This window comes from Nerophis lumbriciformis, linkage group LG11 (assembly GCF_033978685.3).
Source record: "Nerophis lumbriciformis linkage group LG11, RoL_Nlum_v2.1, whole genome shotgun sequence".
Taxonomy (NCBI): Eukaryota; Metazoa; Chordata; class Actinopteri; order Syngnathiformes; family Syngnathidae; genus Nerophis; species Nerophis lumbriciformis.
This window is the reverse complement of record NC_084558.2, coordinates 23462393-23479653: the sequence shown is the minus strand read 5'-3', so window position 1 is coordinate 23479653 and position 17261 is coordinate 23462393. Positions and strand designations below refer to the sequence as shown.

General features: G+C 43.9%; 1 pseudogene; it reads right to left on the bottom strand.

Moving 5' to 3' along the window:
- Positions 1 to 6339: 6339 nt before the first annotated feature.
- On the bottom strand, positions 6340 to 15553 carry LOC133611023 (uncharacterized; annotated as a pseudogene).
- Positions 15554 to 17261: the final 1708 nt, after the last annotated feature.

The window sequence follows — 17261 nt, the reverse complement described above, 5'->3', positions numbered from 1 at the left end:
GGTGAGAGTATCCTCTGCATTTGACCCATCACTATGTTCACCCCCTGGGAGGTGAAGGGAACAGTGAGTAGCAGCGGTGGCCGCGTTCAGGAATTATTTTAGTGATTTAACCCCCAATTCCAACCCATTTTTTTTATAGTCTTTGGTATGACTCGACCGGGGTTTGAACTCACGACCTTCCAGTCTCTGGACGGACACTCTTACTATTTCAGTATTGAAAAAGGGAAAAGAACTACTGAATCAAAAGTCACTACATACTCTATACTAGTGTTGTCCCGATAACAATATTTTGGTACCGGTGCGGTACTTTTTAGAGGCGGTATAGTACTGAATATGATTAATTAGTATCACGGTACTATACTAACACCGGTATACCGTACAACCCTAGTTCATCAGTGTTACCATACTTGAGTTACAGGTGAGACAATTATAAACATACACTTGATTCACTAACAGTACTGTGGATCCAAACTGCTGGCTTTACATCTGGATACTATTCCCTCTTCTATTATTAATACAGATAAAATCCGGGTTCATTCGTGATTGGCACTCCTTTTCTAACGTCCTTTCAATATATTGCATGATGCTCTTAACACTGAGGAAGCAGTGATATTTATAGATGCTGAAAAGGCATTTGACCGAGTGGAGTGGAATCATCTATTTTATGTCCTGGAGACATTCAATTTTGGTAACAGTTTTATTTCATGGATTAAGCTCCTATATTCATCTCCTGAGGCCTCAGTCAGGACAAATAATATATAATCCAAATATTTTGCCTTTACCATTTCACGAGGCAATGTTCCCCCCTGAGCCCATTGCTTTTTGCTCTTGCCATTGAGCCTCTGTCAATAGTGCTTCATACTAACCTGCCTATTACGGGCATATGGAGACTTAATCTGTAGGTGAAAGTCTCTCTCTACGCAGATAACCTTCCACATGTCTCGGACATCTCCGTCTCGGTTCCGGCTGCCATAAGTACTCTCCAAGCTTGTGGACATGTGTCTGTTTACAAATAAATTCATAAATTCTGCTGCTAAGAAATGTTCTCTGCAAAAATGTTCCCTTTAAAAAATTCACATACTCGGGTGTCCAGGTCACACATACGTTTGCAGGGATTTATAAAGCTAATTTTGCTCCACTTGTGTCCATAATTCAGGGAGATTTTGATCGCTGGTCCTTATCTGATTTATCTACAGCAGCTCATGTCAACTCTGTTAAAATAAATGAACTTCCTCGAATTTCATATTTTCTTTTTCTCCCTTAGTCTGTCTTTCGTAAATTAGATTTTCAGATTTTAGGCTCCATTTGGAATAAAAAGACTCACAGGTTATCTAAACAATATTTACAGAGACCAAAATCATAGCGAGGATTAGCACTACCAAACTTTATGTTTTACTACTCGGCCACTGAGATTAGAAATCTTAAAAATTGGCTGCAATATGAAGCATTTGATCCTACTCCAATATGGCTGGTTATGGAGGCAAACTCAACCAAACCAGTATTTGTTTCAGGCTCCGGTTCACTCTCCAATTCACTCATCAACATTCGCTTTTACGAAAAATTAAATCATTTAAAACCTAATTTGGGATCTGGGTTAAGTTTACGCGCTATTTTGGCTTGCAGACGATTTGTAGTCTTGCACCCATCACTGCTAACCATGCTTTCCCTTTCTCTCTTGTCGATAATGCCTTATTAAGATGGTCAAGTCTGGGGATCAACAATATTGAAGATTTATACATTCAATCAATCAATCAATCAATCAATCAATCAATGTTTATTTATATAGCCCTAAATCACAAGTGTCTCAAAGGGCTGCACAAGCCACAACGACATCCTCGGTACAAAGCCCACATAAGGGCAAGGAAAAACTCACCCCAGTGGGACGTCGATGTGAATGACTATGAGAAACCTTGGAGAGGACCGCATATGTGTGTAACCCCCCCCCCCCCTCTAGGGGAGACCGAATGCAATGGATGTCAAGTGGGTCTGACATAATATTGTGAGAGTCCAGTCCATAGTGGATCCAACATAATAGTAAGAGTCCAGTCCATAGTGGGGCCAGCAGGACACCATCCCGAGCGGAAACGGGTCAGCAGCGCAGAGATGTTCCCAGCCGATGCACAGACGAGCGGTCCACCCCGGGTCCCGACTCTGGACAGTCAGCACTTCATCCATGGCCACCGGACCTGTGCCTGTGTATCAGCAACCGTCACACACACACGTCAACCAATAAAAATTTGGCGGGTGCGGGTCATGGCAGAAGTGCATTGTAAAAAAAAAAAGATGCTACCTGCTACTACTTACGTACCTATGAAATTTGATCATTTCAACATTGGCGGTAACTTATAAAAACTGAGAAGGGCTGAACAAAAATGGCACCGAAAAGGAAATCATATACTGCAGGTTACAAGCTGGAAGTAGTGAAATATGCAGCAGAAAAGGGCACTCGAGCAGCAGAAAGAAAGTTTGGAGTAAGCGAGAAACTTGTAAGGGACTGGCGAAAAGTGGAGGCTACTCTTACTGAAATGAAGAAAACTAAAAAAGCTAATCGCGGGCTAAAAGCTAGGTGGCCTCGAGGAACGAACAACGTGCTCCAGGGAGAGGCTTGTCAACCGCACAGTTGCGTCTCCACGCCCAGGTAGTTGCCAAGGAGATGAATATAAATTACTTTGCGGGAGGACCTTCTTGGTGTTACGGCTTCATGCAACGCAATCGCCTCTCTATCAGAGCAAGGACAACGATGTCCCAAAAACTGCCAGCAGACTTCCAATCCAAGGTAAACAGTTTCCGCCAGTTCATTGAAAGGCATGTAAGTGAGCACAACGTGACACCGGATCATATTATTAACATGGACGAGGTCCCCCTCACGTTTGACATTCCCATGAGCCAAAGTGTTGCAGAGAAAGGGCAAAAGAGTGTCAATATCGTAACAACTGGTCATGAGAAATCACACTTCACAGTGGTGCTGGTATGTTGTGGAAATTGATCAAAGTTACCACCAATGGTCATTTTCAAACGAAAAACCATGCCAAAAATTAAATCCCCCTCAGGTGCAGTCGCCGTGAATGAGAAAGGGTGGATGGATCAAGAAATTATGAACCTATGGCTTACAAAGATGCTACATTAAGCATCTGGATAGCATGTGAGCGCACATCACGCCACAGTTAAAAAATAAATTAAAAGTTTTAAACTCCATACCTGCCATCATCCCTGGAGGCTTAACCAAAATACTCCAGCTGTAATGTCTGTGTAGTCATGCTTTGTTTAGTTTAGTTATTGGACTCTTTAGTTTCTGGCTTTTCACTCCCTTGTCTTGTTTCCATGGTTACCCATTAGTTTCACCTGTTCCACGTTTGGACTCATTGTGCACTCTTGTTTGTCACCATAGCAACCCATTAGTTTTCACCTGTCACGTCACGCACCTGTTTCACGTTTTGAGTCACGCACCTGTTTTCGTTAATCATGTCTGTAGTATTTAAGTTCATTGTTTTCAGTGTGTCGTTCTGGCGACATCCAGATTCATACCCCTGTCACACACTCTTACCTCTGCGCACTTCATAGTCCATGCCAAGTAAGTTTTTTGTTTATTAATGCCACAGTTAGTGTTTTTGTTTAATTGTTCACAGTTTCTGCCTATGTGCAAGTTTTGTTTTCAATAGCCTAGTTTTGTACCTCCGCCATTGTGCGCGCTTTTCGTTTGTTCCTTTTGATATATAGTGTTAAAATAAATCATGTATTCACCTTCACGCCATGTCTGGTCCAAATCACTTGCACCTCGGGAGAACAAACCACGCCATGAATAGGAGCTTTAAGGCAGTCCTGCGCAACCTGTGGGAGCAGTGGATGATGGATGGAGAGCACAGCTTCACGGCAACCGGGAGAAGGCGCCATGCAACTTTTCTGGATGTCATTGGATGGATCGACAAAGCATGTGCTTCAGTGACAACCGAAACCATCCTGTCCGGATTCAGAAAGGCTGGAATAATTGGAACTGCAACTGACGATGACTCTGACGTAAGCGACGTACCGATAGAAGAGGAAGCGGCGCATTGTCTACCTTTGGAGTTGGCAGAGTTGTTTAGAAGCGACACCGAGGTAGAAGATTTCATCGGATTTAGCGATTAGGAGTGACAGATTGTTTGGTAAACGTATAGCATGTTCTATATGTTATAGTTATTTGAATGACTCTTACCATAATATGTTATGTTAACATACCAGGCACGTTCTCAGTTCGTTATTTATGCGTCATATAATTATTCAGCCTGTTGTTCACTATTCTTTATTTATTTTAAATGGCCTTTTAAATGTCTATTCTTGGTGTTGGATTGTATCAAATAAATTTCCCCCAAAAATGCGACTTATACTCCAGTGCGACTTATATATGTTTTTTTCTTTATTTATTATGCATTTTCGGCCGGTGCGACTTATACTCCAGAGCGACTTATAATCCAAAAAATACGGTAAGTCACTTTGGAAGGAGGATTTGAGAAGAACCCTATCTGAGGATAGCTGGACATAGATTTTAAGCAGTGTTGATAAGTCTTCTATTTGTGCAAGACACAGTCTCATCCAAATCAAGCTAATACATCGTACTTATTATACCAAGGTTCGACCAGCTAAGATGTATGATGGAATATCTGAATCATGTGATCGGTGCCCACAGGCTCCAGCTAACTTAATACATATGTTTTGGCTCTGTCTATCTCTGTGCAGTTATTGGACATGAATATTTAATACTTTGTCTTTGGTAATTGGCGAAAAGATTAAACCGAATTCTCTAAGTGAACTATTCGGGGTAGCCCCTCAATCATCTTCTCTCAGCAAATTCCCGAAAAATCTGGTGGAATTTACTACTTTGTTAGCTGGAAAACTTAATGCACTTAAATGGAAGGCTGCAGTGCCTCACTCGCACACCCGCTGGATCAGAGATACTCTTTATTTCTTTAAATTGGAGAAACTTAGGCTGACATTGAATGGTTGTTTGTAAAATTTAAAGAAGTACGGGGTGTTTCTTAAAATATGTAAAGGAGACTGATTTCCAGTTTGGCCCCGATTGAGACGTGGTTGGATTGTGGATGAGCCTTTTGTTTGCTTTTGTGTATTGCTGCACCATCTCTGGGCCATTCGGAAGTGCAATTGTCTATCATTATTTCTACTTATTTGACTGATTTTTTTTTTCTGGGTGGGAGACAAAAACAACTTTTGATTTGTATTACATTGTATCTATGTTAACTGTGTATCAAAAAATGCAATAAACAAAAGAAAAAAGAAATGCACAAGAAGGCCATACTTGCCAAAGCTGCAAGCAATATCAGAGCATTCTTTGTTACGTACAGTGCAGAAAATAATCTTGTTACCAGCGTGGCCTTATACAGTATTTGTACCAGACACGTCGCAGCCGGGTAGGAAATATGAAGCCAAATTACCCCCAGGAAGCGAGAAGCGAAAGTAGAAAAGAAACAAGGAGGAGAAGAAAAAAGAAGACTATGCTTTTTTTGTTGTCATTATGACACTGAAACTACAGCATGAACTGCATCCTAGTTTTATGCTCATGTAATATCCATCATGCACACCAAAAGAGATGCGCTTCATGCTTTCAGTTTGCTGTTAGCCCCATAGTCAGTATACAAAATGTAAGAATAAGCTGGGATTTCTTTTAAAGCGAGTTAAAATATATAAATATATACAGTGATAGCTCAACCAGAGGCGGTCCTGGCCAGGTTAACAGTTTTTGCCAAGGAGGGTCCCTGAACACAGGCGAGCAGACTTTGTGACTTAAAATGCATCAATTATTGCATGAAATAAAACAACAGTGATTAAACATTTGCACGAAAACTGATATTGTGTACTTAATATCTCTGTGCGCTCTAAAACTATTTACTGAATGTGTGTTTGTGTTGTTGTTTCATCCAGAAGGAGTCACAAATTACAACACAGGTCCCTGGTCCCCCCTTGCCAAGAGCCCCCAAATACATCGAAACGGGCCTGATCATACATGGACTCAGCTGCAACAGAAATAACTGTCATTTCAAGTTTAATGGTGCCTTATTTTATGACTTGACACTTCTCTCTGGTTGCACAAAAGGACAAAAGACTGTTTGAGTCAGTCAAGAGCAAAGAACGAGTGTTAATATAAAACATACTATCTGGTGAGTGTACTGTGGGTTTTTTTTAGGTTTATTTTTGATTTGATTTGACTTTTATTAAGGATCCCCATTAGCTGGTTGCCACAACAACCCACTAGTCTTCCTGGGGTCCACAAACTCAATACAATTACAAGTAAAAGCATATAATTATAACTACACAATACAGAAACAAATAAAAGCATCAATATCATCATCATCGGCGGTCACTCGTGGTCGAGTATGACTGTCCTCCTTCCTGGTCCTTGTGGGTCTTCAGGTGGGCGTGGAGGCCGATTCTGGACCCGATTATTCTGGGGCAATGTGGACAAGGGAATGTAGTGGTGGTGGGTTTGGGTTGGGCCTGTTTGGTGGATGCTCTCTCCTTTCTTAGTCTGCGCTTGTCTTGTGCAGCATGGCGGAGGTCGTCATTATATTGCGCGGCACCCTCACAGACAAGGTTTCTCCACATCGTCCTGTCTTTTGCCTTGACTTCCCAAGACTTAAGGTCTATGCGACACTTTGTCAGGTTTGCCTTGATGTTATCCTTAAATCTCTTCTTTTGACCTCCCGGGGCCCGTTTCCCTTCAACAAGCTGGGAATAAAGGACTTGTTTTGGGAGGCGAGAGTCAGGCATGCGGACTACATGGCCAGTCCATCTGAGTTGGTTTTGGGCTATCGTGGCAGTGATGGGGGGCAAGCCAGCCTCCTCCAGGACGCTGGTGTTGGTGCGTCGGTCCTCCCAGCTGATCCTGAGGATTTTTCTGAGACATCTATGATGGTAGGTCTCGAGTGCCTTTAAGTGCCTGCTGTAGGTGGTCCAGGCTTCTGACCCATACAGAAGGGTGGGGAGCACGACTGCTTTGTAGACCAGGATTTTGGTCTTTGCTTGGAGGTCACGGTTCTCGAAGACTCGCTTCCTCAGCCTTGAGAAGGCCCCACTGGCACAGCTGAGGAGGTGGTGAATTTCATCGTCAATGACAGCTTTAGATGACAGGAGGCTCCCGAGATATGGGAAGTGGTCCACATTTTCCAGTCGGATTTTGTCAATTGACAGGTTTGGTGGCAGGACAGGCACACTACTGTTTGGTGGTGATTGGTGGAGGATTTGGGTTTTCTTTATATTGATGGCAAGACCAAGCTGTTTGTATGCCTTCGCAAAAGCAGACAGAGTGCACTGTAGGTCCTCTTCTGAGAGGGCTATGAGGGCATTATCGTCTGCATACTGCAGCTCCATGATGGATATGGTGGTGGTTTGACCTTTAGCCCTGAAACGGTTGATGTTGAGGAGTTGACCGTCGGTTCTGTACATTATTTCGACTCCCTGGGGCAGATGTATGTTTGTGAGATGAAGGATAGTAGCAACAAAAATGGAAAATAGTGTTGGAGCGATGACACATCCCTGTTTTACACCTGTGTCTACCCTAAAGGGTTCCGTTTCATCTCCACTGCCACTGAGCACTGTGGCTGACATGTTATCATGCAGTAGTCTCATCTTATCTGGGCAGCCAATCTTGGACAGAACCAGCCAAAGTGCCTGACGGTTAACCGAGTCGAAGGCTTTGGTGAGGTCTATGAAGGCCATGTATAGTGATTGGTTTTGTTCCCGGCATTTTTCTTGCAGTTGTCGTGCGATGAAAATCATGTCTGTGGTGCCTCTGCTTGGGCGAAATCCACTCTGAGACTCAGGAAGCACGCTTTCTGACAGGGGGGTGAGTCTGTTGGCCAAAACCCGAGCGAGGGCTTTCCCTATGGTGGACAGGAGAGAGATGCCACGGTAATTCCCACAGTCTGCCTTGTCTCCTTTCTTAAATATGGATACAATTAGGGCATCTCTGAGCTGTGCAGGGATTTCCTCTTCTTCCCATATTTTGAGAAGCAGGGCATGGATGTGTTTGGTAAGATCGGGTCCGCCTTTCTTCAGGACCTCTGCTGGAATGCCGTCGGGCCCAGCAGCCTTGTTGTTCCTCATCTTCCCAATGGCATCCTGCAGCTCATCCAAGGTAGGTGGTTCTCCCATGCTTTCATCTGTGGGTTGTTGTGGGAGTTGGTCAAGAGCCTCCATCTCAGGTATAGTGTCCCTGTTTAAGAGGTCCTCATAGTGTTCTTTCCACCTGTTTGAAATTGCGTCCTTGTCCTTCAGCAGCAGCAGACCATCCTTTGAGCGAAGGGGGGTTAGGCAGCGGTGGCTGGGACCATACACCACTCTTGTGGCATCGAAGAAGCCTCTCGTGTCTCCAGAGTCAGCAAGCTGCTCGATCTCCAGAGCCTTCTTTGTCCACCACTGGTTATTCGGTTTCCTAACCTGTGTTTGGACAGCTGCCTTTGGTTTGGCGTGGGCTACTCTTTTCACTTTGCAGTGGATGTCATTTTGCCAAGTGATGAAAGCTTGCCGCTTGTTGTCAATTAGTTGCTGGATCTCAGTGTCGCTCTCATCAAACCAGTCTTGATGTCTCCGCTTTTTGAGACCAAGAATATTTTTGCAGGATTTCATTATGGCAGTCGAAAGTGTGCTCCAGTGTGTTTCCGTATCCTCTGGGTACTGTTTGGGCAATGCTGCGCTAAAGGCCTCCTGCAGCTGTTGTTGGTAGGTGGTGTCACTCAACAGCTCGATGTTAATTCTTGGCCGGCACTGTCTTTTCTGGATCCGTCTTTTCCGCATTAAGCGGATGGACATGATGGTGCGAATGAGGCGATGGTCGGTCCAGCAGTCGTCTGCACTGGTCATTGCTCTGGTGTTTAGGACGTCGTGACGGTCTTTAGAGCGGACAATGACGTAGTCAATGAGATGCCACAGTTTGGAGCGAGGGTGCATCCATGATGTTTTGAACTTGGTTTTCTGACGGAAAAGTGTGTTGGTAATGACCAGGTTGTGCTCCGAGCACTTAGTTAGCAGTAGTGCGCCATTAGAATTTGTATTTCCGACCCCTTCTCTCCCCAGCGTACCCCTGGTGGTTTCGTTCCACTCTGGCGTTGAAGTCTCCAAGCAGGATTAACTTGTCCTCCTTAGGGACTTCAGATAGAACTTTGTCCAGGTCAGCATAAAAGGCCTCTTTAACTTCATCCTGTGCATCAAGGGTTGGTGCATAGGCACTAACGACCGTGGCCATATGACTGCTAGCAAGCATAAGGCGTAAGGTCATTAGGCGCTCGTTGATGCCCACAGGGAGTTCATGGAGGTGGTTGATGAGGCAGTTCTTAATAGCAAAACCCACACCGTGGATTCGTGGCTCATTTGCAGGTTTTCCTTTCCAAAAGAAAGTATACCCGCCTTTTTCTTCCTTCAGCTGCCCTTCGTCGGCCAGTCGGGTCTCGGAGAGTGCTGCGATGTCGATCTGGAACTTCCTTAGCTCTCTGGAGATGATGGCAGTTCGCCTTTCCGGTCGATCGCTGGCTTGGTTGTCCGTGAGGGTTCGCACGTTCCAGGCTCCAATGAGTAATTTGTGTTTTTTTTGTTTCTGACCGCGTGGTGGTGATCCCTCTGGATGCGGTATTCCAGACAGGATGTTGCGAGGCAGGCTATTTTTAGGGTACCTTTTCTAACCCCCTCCCCTACTGGGGTGAGCAGAGTGGATCCTGAATAGGGCTGCTCAGTCATGGGTGCAGCTGCCGAGAAGCTCTTCTGCCTCAGTCCATGAGCTTAGCGACTGAATCTAACACCCACCGCCTGTGTGCCAGGTTGTGGCTAGGGACTGCCAGACTTCACTGTCCTGCCCCCGTTACCACTTCCCGGTTGCCAAAGGACTTTGAAGTATCCGGGATGTAAAATGGATGGGTTCCCATTCGGGAGGACGCCTGCGCGTGACGTCTTTTAGCGTCGGGAGACTGATGCGCCTGCAGCCACCACACGGTCCTTGGCAGAGAGGGGCCTTGATCCAGTGGCATGAATCCATGACGACTGGAGACCACCCTCTGTTGCAGCCTTCATCCGCCTTCAGTGCCGTTGTGACATGCAGTGTCATCCTCCGCCACTTCCATCGTTGAGGTCTTATATCTATTTAACCCATAGATGGGGCAGTGGTTGGCGGACGCCAGGGCGTGTCCACACACTGGTGGGCCTGCACGCCTCGCCTGTGGGGCCCACTGCTGCTCCGAGATCCCCTACAGTTTAGCCTGTGTCCGCAAAGACGCAGTTTACCGTGTGTGGCCACGAGGAGGCACCACAGGGGTCTTGGTGGTGGAGAGGCTTTGTACCAGCAGGAGGAGGCTTACGCACTCGGCTCCTCTTTTCACCCACCCAGGGGCTAGCTGGCGGCGATAGCTGTAAGCAGAGAGTAGCAAGCAGGGGCAGCATGCAGCATGCACTAACTACAAGCACTTCTGCCACAAATCTAACGCACTGACGCATCACACGCACCCTGTGCGTGAGCACACACACACAAAAGCAAACAATAAGCAAACAAGCAAACAATTTACAGTCACAGAATAATAATTACCATATAAATATAACTACACAATACAAAACAAAACAAAAATCATCAACAAGCAAACTCATTTACAGACTCAGATAAAATATTACTTTCCTTTTACTTTCAATGCCGGTGAGAATTTGAGGCAGGTTATTCCAAAGCGATACAGATCTATAAATAAAAGATTTCGCAAAGCATTCTTCCTGGGACGAGGGAGTACAAAATGCCCCTCACTAGATGCCCTAGTATTATGATTATGTATTGTAAACTATTTGGGCCATGAGAAAAGCAGGAGTTTTACTACCGGTTACTGATTTGAACAATATTAGAGTATTAGCTGACAACCTGTTCTGCACTGTTAGCGAGGAAAGAGAAGCATGCATTTGGTTAACATTGTTTTTTAGTGAACAACCCAGAACCAGCCTTGCTGCCCTATTCTGGACAATCTGGAGTTTACTGATCTCACCACTTGCAGCAGACGCCCAGACTGTAGAACAATAGTCCAGATGACACAAGACTAAACTCTTAACAATCTGACAAAGATGTCGATCAACAAAAGCAGCACCATCCATCCATCCATCCATTTTCTACCGCTTATTCCCTTTGGGGTCGCTGGAGCCTATCTCAGCTACAATCGGGCGGAAGGCGGTGTACACCCTGGACAAGTCGCCACCTCATCGCAGGGCCAACACAGATAGACAGACAACATTCACACTCACATCCACACACTAGGGCCAATTTAGTGTTGCCAATCAACTTATCCCCAGGTGCATGTCTTTGGAGGTGGGAGGAAGCCGGAGTACCCGGAGGGAACCCACGCAGTCACGGGCAGGACATGCAAACTCCACACAGAAAGATCCCGAGCCCGGGATTGAACCCAAGACTACTCAGGACCTTCGTATTGTGAGGCAGATGCACTAACCCCTCTGCCACCGTAAAGCAGCACATTTCCTGGAAATACCAACAGCCCTTCCCATCTTTGGAACTATATCACTGATATGATTTGACCAGTATAGAGTGCAGTCCAGCATCACTTCAAGGAGCTCGGCACTTCTGACCTGTTGAAATGTTGAAATACCTAGCCTCAGATCCAACTTTGGGTCACAAGATAACCCTTGCCTAGTCCCCAATACAATATTTTTTGTTTTTGAGATGTTAAAGGCCTACTGAAATGCGATTTTCTTATTTAAACGGGATAGCAGGTCTATTCTATGTGTCATACATTTCGCGATATTACCATATTTTTGCTGATAGGATTTAGTAGAGAACATCGACGATAAAGTTCACAACTTTTGGTCGCTGATAAAAAAGCCTTGCCTGTACCGGAAGTAGCAGACGAGTAGCGTGACGTCACAGGTTGTGGAGCTCTTCACATCTGCACATTGTTTACAATCATGGCCACCAGCAGCGAGAGCGATTCGGACTGAGAAAGCGACGATTTCCCCATTAATTTAAGCGAGGATGAAAGATTTGTGGATGAGGAAAGTGAGAGTGAAGGACTAGAGGGCAGTGGGAGCGATTCAGATAGGGAAGATGCTGTGAGAGGCGGGTGGGACCTGATATTCAGCTGGGAATGACTAAAACAGTAAATAAACACAATACTCTATTAGCCACAACACAACCAGGCTTATATTTAATATGCCACAAATTAATACCGCATAACAAACACCTCCCCCTCCCGTCCATATAACCCGCCAATACAACTCAAACACCTGCACAACACACTCAATCCCACAGCCCAAAGTACCGTTCACCTCCCCAAAGTTCATATAGCACATATATTTCCCCAAAGTCCCCAAAGTTACGTACGTGACATGCACATAGCGGCACGCACGTACGAGCAAGCGATCAAATGTTTGGAAGCGTACTCACGGTACCGTGTATGCGTATCCAACTCAAAGTCCTCCTGGTAAGAGTCTCTGTTGTCCCAGTTCTCCACAGGCCAATGGTAAAGATTGACTGTCATCTTTCGGGAATGTAAACAATGAAACACCGGCCGTGTTTGTGTTGCTGAAGTCGACCGCAATACAACGCTTCCCTCCTACAGCTTTCTTCTTTGCTGTCTCCATTGTTCATTGAACAAATTGCAAAATATTCACCAACACAGATGTCCAGCATACTGTGGAATTTTGCGATGAAAACAGAGACTTAATAGCTGGCCACCATGCTATCCCAAAATGTCCTCTACAATCCGCGACGTCACGCGCTGACGTCATCATACCGAGACGCTTTCAGCAGGATTTGTCGCGCAAAATTTAAAATTGCACTTTAGTAAACTAACCCGGCCGTATTGGCATGTGTTGCAATGTTAAGATTTCATCATTGATGTATAAACTATCAGACTGCGTGGTCAGTAGTAGTGGGTTTCAGTAGGCCTTTAAGGACAAGTCTGTTACATACCGTCCAGTCATGCACAGCTTTTAGTTCCTCACTTAATACTACATTAAGTGCACTGCATGATGGTGCAGCATGATATAAGGTTGCATCATCAGCATAAAGAACCAATTTGGCACGCCCAGTAGCCCAAGGTAAATCATTGGTGAATATAGAAAAAAGTAAAGGTCCCAGGCAACTTCCCTGTGGAACACCACAATCTAAACTTCTGCTATTTGACAAGCTGCCATTAAGATACACCTGTTGTGATCTTGAGGACAAATAACTCTGTATCCACATTAAAGCCGAAGTTTTAAAAACCATAACATTTATGTTTCTCAATTAAAAGAGAGTGGTCAATCACGTCAAATGCAGCCCTAAAATCTAACAGCACAGCTCCAACCAACATAGAATTATCTATAGCATTAAGCCAATCGTCGGTCATTTGTATAAGAGCAGTGGACGTAGAGTGGCCCTTTCTATATGCATGTTGAGAATCAATTGCTAGCCCATTTGATTGAAAGTAAGCTTGAATTTGTGCATACTCACATTTCTCCAGTATTTTACATTAACCAGGTAGGATGCTTATTGGTCTAGAATTGCCCTCATTGAAAGCCAATTTGGTATCCTTATGTAGAGGAGTAACATTTGACACCTTCCATATCTTTGGACACAGGTCTTCTTGTAAACATCTATTAAAAATATGACAAACAGGCACTGATACGATACCAACAGTCATTCTCAGTAACTTACTATCCAGGTTGTCTATACCAGCTACCTTGTTGTACGGAAGAGAATGTAGTAACCTCTCAACCTCACTGACTTCAACCTGATGAAAATTGAATTCACACCCCTTATTATCCATAATAATATTCCTAATGAGGTCAGCTGATTTGTTGTTATTAGATATATGCATGCCATGCCTTAATTGAGATACCTTGTCAACATAATAGTTATTAAAATGATTTGCAATGTCACATGGCTTAGTGAGAACCAACCCATTTGATTCCACAAAAGGTGTACAGACATTGTTCTTTCTACCCATGATTTCATTCAAGACATTCCATAAGTTTTTGCTATCATATCTCACATCATATAACCTATGTTTGTAATATTCCCTTTTTTTCAGTTTGTTTAACTTTGTGACCTGGTTTCTTAAGGAGCAGTACTCATGCCTGTCATCAATTAAACCTGAGTTGACTGAGGCTTTTTTAGCCATGTCTCTTTCTGTCAGTAAACTCCTAAATCCATTATCAATCCATGGGGCAGACTTAGTTTTGACTGAAAACATTTTCAAAGGGCCATGCTTGTCCACAATACTCATGTACATTAACATAAATAAATCCAGTGCAGCCTCAGGGTCTTCCTCACTGCACACCTCGTTCCAATTTAAACAGGATATTTCATCAATAAAACACTCTTCATCAAATCTCTTATAAGACCTTGTAAAAATAATTTTCGCTTTAGGTTTAGGAAACCTTGTCTTTCTAGTGACTGCTAGTATATTGTGGTCAGTAAAACCTACAGGAACCGAGACTGCTTTGGAGCATTGGTCAGGAACATTTGTATAAATATGATCAACGCATGTAGCTAAAATAATACCTACACCTATTCTCGTGGGAGTGGCAACAATTTGGGACGGATTGCAATGCATTTAAAATGGATAGTAACTTATTTTTGTTTGTACACCCCTGTCCCAGCCAGTCAACATTCATATCTCCCAGTAAATAGATTTCTCTATTCTCATCTGATATCCTGTCAAACATCTCACATAACTCCTTCAGATACAGAGCATCAGCACTAGGAGGCCTATAGAAACAGCATACTATAATTGGTTTCAAATAAGGCAGATGGACATGCACACAAATAGCTTCAATGCTCTCCCTCATCAAATAATTACGCACTTTGATAGATAAATGATTCTGAACATAAATAGCCACCCCACCCCCAAACATATTGCTATCTTTACTAAAAATTGAGAACCTCTCAATGGCTACAACTGAATCAGAAAAGGAATCATCAAGGTGGGTCTCAGAAATGGCAAAGATATTAATAAAATTATCTCTGATAATACACTCTACTTCATGATACTTATTACGCAGGCTGCATACATTCACGTGAGCTAACACCAGGTCCCTATGAAGGCCCAGCTTAATGCAGGACATAACAGTACTGGAAGTAGTCATTACACAGGCCAAACCATGATGCTAAAAACACCCACGAATGCCCATTCTAAAAAAGCCAGGGGGTAACCTTTGGGTCCCGATATAGCTGTCCATTTATGTACAGCCTATCGACTGTTAGTGCCACTCTCTTGTTCTGGGCCCGGTTCTCTCTCATGATCGGTGACAGTTTCTTTCTCCTATCGTTGATCTCTGCCGGAAAGTGGTCATTTAACCAGAGAGAGGTCCCTTTCAGCTCCTTTCCTCTGCTTTTCGCCAACTGTTTGTGCTTAAAATGCTCAAAACGAGCTATTATGGGACGGACTTTATTGTCCACAGGTCTGCCCATTCTGTGCACTCTGGAGAAAGTTATGTCTCTTACCACCTCCGGGAAGAGTTTGAGCTTATCCGACATGAACTCTCGTACAGTTTTTTCCGGATCGGCGTTGCCCTCTTGGATTCCCGAGAATATGAGATTGTCTCTCATGTCCCTGCATTGTATATCCAACAGTCTTTGTCCGCGGTGAGAAAGTCGGTAGATCTCTGCATGTCAGTCATCGCGCCTCTCAGAAAGAAAGGCATTATCCTTTCTTAGATCCTCGATCTCCTTCTGACTGAATTCCAGGCTACTTCTCAAGTCACGGATGTCCTGCTGTAGTGCATCCAGAATATCCAGCTTGCTCAGTCTCGCGTTGATTGATTCCAGTACTGATGCGTCCACCTCCAAGCTACCGCCTGGCTCACCTCCGCTATCGGTCGAGCCTCGCTGGGATCGGTGTCTCCTGGCTGGTTGTTTGACTTTACACACAAATAAAGGGAACATACACACGTTCTGTATTTCCAGCAATCAGAATATCTTTACACATTGTATTTCGACATGCTCACACCACCTCGGCACCGTGCACCTGTCCCTTTATTCTGTGTTTTTCAACCTTTTTTGAGCGAAGGCACATTTTTTGCGTTGAAAAAATCCGAAGGCACATCACCAGCAGGAATCATTAGAAAACGAAACTGACAGTAAAAAGTCGTAATTGTTGGATATGAATTTAAACCATAACCAACCATGCATCACTATAGCTCTTGTCTCAAAGTAGTTGTACTGTCATGAACTGTCACATCACGCCGTGACTTATTTGGAGTTTTTTGCTGTTTTCCTGTGTGTAGTGTTTTAGTTCTTGTCTTGCGCTCCTATTTTGGTGGCTTTTTCTCTTTTTTTGGTATTTTCCTGTAGCAGTTTCATGTCTTCTTTTGAGCGATATTTCCCGCGTCTACTTTGTTTTAGCATTCAAGAATAATTTCAGTTGTTTTTATCCTTCTTTGTGGGGACATTGTTGATTGTCATGTCATGTTCGGATGTACATTGTGGACGCCGTCTTTGCTCCACAGTAAGTCTTTGCTGTCGTCCAGCATTCTGTTTTTGTGTACTTTGTAGCCAGTTTAGTTTTAGTTTCGTTCTGCATAGCCTTCCCTAAGCTTCAATGCCTTTTCTTAGCGGCACTCGCTTTTTGTTAATTTTTGGTTTAAGCATTAGACACCTTTTTACCTGCACACTGTCGTCCGCATATTGTGATCACGACAAACCATGTTCCAGACATCTACAAAGCATTTGTAGATGCTTTGCAGATGCTGCCACCTGCTGATATGGAAGAGTATTACACGGTTACTCTGCCGAGATCTAGACAGCACCGACACTCAACAACGGCACATTTGCAGATTATTACTACTGGTTTGCAAAAAATATTTTTAACCCAAATAGGTGAAATGACATATTCTCCAACCAGACTGTATCTCACGGCACACTAGTGTGCTGCGGCACAGTGGTTGAAAAACACTGCCTTATGTGGAATGACAAAGTTGGCTAACCTATGTAAAACCAGAGGTGGGTAGTAACGCGCTACATTTACTCCGTTACATCTACTTGAGTAACTTTTGGGATAAATTGTACTTCTAAGAGTAGTTTTAATGCAACATACTTTTACTTTTACTTGAGTATATTTATAGAGAAGAAACGCTACTTTTACTCCGCTACTTTTATCTACATTCAGCTCGCTACTCGCTACTAATTTTTATCTATCTGTTAATGCACGCTTTGTTTGTTTTGGTTTGTCAGACAGACCTCCATAGTGCCTGCGTTTCAACAAATACAGTCACTGGTGACGTTCACTCCGTTCCACTAATCAGATGCAGTCACTGGT